A 5,362-nucleotide genomic window follows, 5' to 3' on the forward strand; every position below is an offset into this window, starting at 1 on the left:
GATTGCAAATGTTATTCCAAAGCAAGAGCGACCTGGCGCTCAAGGATAAACTCAGTAACAATAAGTATGAGAATGGATCTTCATCAAAGGTATCTGATGAAGAGAATTGTGCTTTGGCTGCCAAAGCAAAGAAAGGGAAGAGAAAGAAAGCTTTTCAGTTTGGTGCGAAAGGCAAGAAGCAGGATATGTCCAAGGTGAAGTGTTTTCACTGTCACCAACACGGACACTATGCCACTAATTGTCCGCAGAAGAAGAAAAACAAGCAGGCTGTTGGATCTTCAGCAGGAGAGGCTCTAGCCTCACAGTTTGAGCTTGATTTTTCATTGATCGCATGCTTGGTTTCAAGTGTGATGGGATCAGTGTGGTTCTTGGACAGTGGTGCGTCTTTTCACATGACGGGAGATAGAGATTTGTTCTCTGATCTAGAGGACAAAGATCTTGGAGTGCACATCAAGATGGGCGATGATGGTAGATACAGTGCGACCGGTATCGGTACCATTTCCTTTGAGAGGGAGTCTGGTAAACCCTTCGTATTGAAGGAAGTCATGCATGTTCCAGGATTGACGAAGAATCTCATATCAGTGGCGATGTTAGAAGACAAGGGGTATGATGTTGTTTTTAGTGAGGGAAAGGCTTTCCTACGCAGCAAGACAACTGGTGAGACCCGGAAAATAGGGGTTCGAGTGAGGAACCTTTATCAGTTGCATGTAGATGGATGCGCAACAATGGCAGGCAAGGTAGAAGGATTGGTGAGCTGGGATGATGGTGAGTTGTGGCACAGGAGATTGGGTCACCTTCACCATGGAGCCTTGAAGATACTGCAGCAGATCACTATAGGGCTTCCTAAAGGCACACTTGCGCGGTCAGATCAGTGCAAGGGGTGTACTTTGGGGAAGTTTGTGAAAGCCACCTTTCACGAGAAGGATAGTCGCGCCACGACGATCCTTGAGAGAATTCACACAGACGTGTGTGGACCTTTCTCAGTTGCTTCGACAACAAAACACAAGTATTATGTGATTTTTGTTGATGATTTCTCTCGTAAGTGCTGGATTTTCTTCATGCAGAAGAAGAGCGAGACATATTCAAAGTTCTGTGAATTCAAAGCACTGGTCGAGAAGGAGTCGGGGAAGAAGGTGAAGGCTCTTAGGAGTGATAATGGTGGTGAATACATCTCAGACGAGTTCAAGGATTTCTGCAAGGCAGAAGGGATTCGTAGAGAGCTCATAGCTCGCCATAACCCACAGCAGAACGGGGTAGTTGAGCGAAAGAACAGAACGATTGTGGGTGTTGCACAGGCAATGTTGCATGATCAGGGCCTACCCCTTCACTTGTGGGCGGAAGCATGCAATACAGCAGTTTATGTGCAGAACCATTGTCCTCATAGGATACTTGGCATGAGTACACATGAGGAGACTTATTCTGGTAAGAAGCATGATCTTTCTCATTTGAGGATTTTTGGTGCTAACGTTTACATGCATGTGACGAAGGATGCCAGGAAGAAGTTGGAGCCGACCGTAGAGGTTGGGATATTTGTGGGGTACACTGATATGCCCCACAACTATCGTGTGTATTTTCCAGACAGTGGTAAAACTGTTGTACGACGGGATATAAAATTTCAGGAGGAGAAAGCCATGAAGTGTTCGCTTGAGAGGGAGCTACACTTGCATGCAGATGAGGAGCTATTAGTTCCTAAGGATGAGCTTCAGGACGTGGATCAGCCACAGGACGAGGTTCATGGAGTGGAAGAGACCACTCATGCAGCACCAACCATTAGAGGGCAAAAGCGCTTGACAGAAGCTGAGCGACTGGCTCAAGATTCAGAGAAAGTTGTAGGACCACCTACAGCCCAACGCAGGCAGAGACAGTCACCTGATCGGTACACTAGATACATGGCTCTGATGAGAAAGTGTGTTGTGAATGAGCCATCCTCTTTCGAGGAAGCTGTGGAGGATTCTGCATGGGTAGACGCCATGGTGGAAGAGTATGATTCTATTGTCAGAAACAGTGCATGGGAGACTGTTCCTAGACCGGAAGGGAAATCAGTGGTGGGTTCGAGATGGATCTACAAGGTCAAGCAGGCAGCTGACGGGAGTGTGGAGAAGTACAAGGCAAGATTTGTTGCCCGAGGCTTTTCACAGATAGAGGGGATCGATTATGAGGAGACCTTTGCACCTGTCGCAAGGTATTCTTCCATACAGACGATTCTTGCTCTCTCAGCGCAGATGGGATGGCACATTCATCAGATGGATGTGAAGACTGCGTTCCTCAATGGAGTCATTGAGGAGGAGGTGTACATTGAGCAGCCCGAAGGCTTTGAGGTCTTCAGCAGCGAGTCGCATGTGTGCAGGCTCAAGAGAGCGCTGTATGGGTTGAAGCGAGCACCACGTGCTTGGTACACACGGATAGAAAGCTATTTTACAGGACTTGGATTCTCCAAGAGCGAGGCGGATCCTAACCTATACCAGATTGTGGTGGAGGGTAAGTTGCTTATCATTGTACTATATGTTGATGATTTGATTCTAACGGGTGATGAGCTGTTGATACTGTCATGCAAGAAGGATCTTGCTACAGAGTTTGAGATGAAGGACTTGGGCCTCTTTCACTATTTCCTAGGATTGGAAATATGGCAGCGCAGTGGTGGACTGTTTGTTTCTCAGGGCAAGTATGCTCGGGAGATACTGGAGAAGTTCAACATGCATGGCTGCAAGCCTGTTGATACTCCTCTTCCTGGAGGTTGGAGGAAGGAGGATGCCACTTCGGGAGAAGAAGTGGATGCCACTGTTTATCGACAGTTGGTGGGGTCGTTGATGTATTTGGTCAATACACGACCTGATATATGCTATGCAGTTAACCAGCTTTCACAAGCTATGGTTAAGCCTACCAAGCTCTTCTGGAAGGTGGGCAAGCATGTATTGCGCTACTTGAGAGGCACATCGGGATATGGTTTGTGGTACAGACAGGAGGATGAGGTGAAGCTATGTGGCTTCACGAATGCAGATTGGGCAGGGAGCCCAACGGATAGAAAGAGCACATCAGGAGGGGTCTTCAGTATTGGATTGACAGCAGTTTCTTGGTACAGCAGGAAGCAGAGATTTGTGGCACTCAGTTCAGCGGAGGCCAAGTATATGGCAGCAAGTTTGGCTGCATGCGAGGCTATATGGATGAGGAAGATCCTGGTTGGTTTGTTCGGTTCTCATTTGGATCCTACTGTGATTTACTGTGATAACCAGAGTTGCATTAAACTCTCTGCTAATCCTGTATTTCATGATAGATCTAAGCATATTGACATCAGGTACCATCATATCAGAGATTGTGTGCAGCGGAGGATCATGTTGCTTTCATACATTCCAACGGAGGATCAGGATGCTGATATTCTAACGAAGGCTCTCACCAGGAGCAAATTCGAGTACCACCGAGGCAGGATAGGGGTTGCTGATAATCCATATCTCGTCGAGAGGGAGTGTTGAGATTGCAACAAGATGATGGAGCTTAGTGAAAAGAGTCGCCTTCACTAAGTGGGCCCACAGGCAAATTATGGCGCAAGTTCTATTTTTGATCATAGTGTGGATGATCACATTGTGGGTGATCACATTGTGGATGATCACAATGTGGGTGACCAAAGTGTGAGTGATCACAGTGTGGGTGATCAAAGTCTATTTTTAGACTGGCTGTCAAAAATAGAAAAGTCAAATATTATTGTCTCATAATAATATTTGGACTATAAACTTGATCTTATTCTCTTGGAGCACTTCAGTTTGAGCTACAGATGTGGCCCATGCAGATTTTAGAAGAAAGAACGCTTTTCTTATGAGTTAGTTGAGTTGTTGCATGCATGACTTCAGTTAGAACTCAATCAATTGAGTTTGGTGGAGTTGATTGTGGAGTTGATGGAGTTGTGTTCAGTTTGACTTGGTTAAACTAGTTGTAGTTAGTCTAACTGCAAATAGACTAATGATGAGTTGTTAAACGAATTATTAACTCATAATACAACTATAGAATACATTAGTTAACTCAGTTTCATGTCAGTGCATGTTCAGTTCAGCATGGACAGGTGTTAGAGAATCAGATTGCTATCAGTTGTGACTAGTTGTGCATCAGATCTTGCACAATCAAGGGATTGAGTATGCCAATGAGTTTGCTCATGTATTTGCCCAGTTTGTAGCTTCTGCTCACGTCTTACACATTGTGAGTGATTCTTTGGAGGTGAAATACGAGTTTGGTAGACCATTCTCATTCATTCTTGAGCAGGAATTGAGCAGTGGAGGCAGGCAAGCAGTGGAATAGATTTGGAGATCAGATCTTAGCTGTATTGTGTGTAACAGGTGGAGCTGGTACTGGATTTCTTGTGATAAGCATTGTACTTTGTAATGTTACATGGTCTCAATCATTATACAGATAGTGTGGGGTTTTTAGCGAGATGCTTTCCCCGGGTTATGTACTGTGTTAATGTGTGAATGCTCTTGATGTTTTATTGTTATTGATGCTGCTATATTGATGATCAACGTAGAGGAGCTTATGTATTGTGTATGTATTCCGCAATAGTACATGATCAGAATAATCTCTGTTGAATATGTGTTAAATTATTCAAAATTTCTACAACCCGAATTCCTCAAATGATGGGATACTTTCTTGTTGTTCTATAAACCTGCCAACATTTTTGTTGACCTCCATTTCATCTACAGGCCTTTTATACATCTCAAATTCATTAAATATTACATCCTTGCTTCTAAAAAGATTGTGATTAATTAGATTCCATACACAGTAACCAAACTCACCATTCGTATATCCCAAAAAACATATTTCCTCGATTTATCATCTAATTTGGTTCTATGTTCTTCAGGAATATGCATAAATGCTTCACATCCAAAAAAATTTAGGTGAGAATAATTTTCCTTTTTACCGGTCCAAACTTCTTCAGGAATACCATCATCTAGGACTATAGAAGGTGAGTGAATGATGATATAATAAGTTTCCCGCACTGCGTCTACCTAGAAATGCTTTTCCAATATTAAATTTGACAACATGCTCCTAACCTTCACCATAATAGTGTGATTCAACCTCTCTATAATACCATTTTGTTGGAAAGTACCAAGAACAATCTTTTCATGTTTAATGCCAAATTTATTACAATATTTCTTGAATGCATTGGAACAATATTCTCCACCTTTACATATTCTCAAACACTTGAGCAATTTATTAGTCTCCCTTTCGATAACATCATGAAATTTCTTAAATATCTCAAACACCCCACCCTAACTTTTCATAACGTAGGCTCAAACATTCCTCGATGCATCATCTATGAATGTAAAAAAATATGAGGCTCCTTAAAGACTTAACATTCAACTAACCAAACACATCATAG

Source organism: Pinus tabuliformis, chromosome 4_2, assembly GCF_031772625.1.
Source record: "Pinus tabuliformis cultivar Carrire ecotype Pingquan chromosome 4_2, CPIR1, whole genome shotgun sequence".
In the NCBI taxonomy this organism is placed as follows: domain Eukaryota; kingdom Viridiplantae; phylum Streptophyta; class Pinopsida; order Pinales; family Pinaceae; genus Pinus; species Pinus tabuliformis.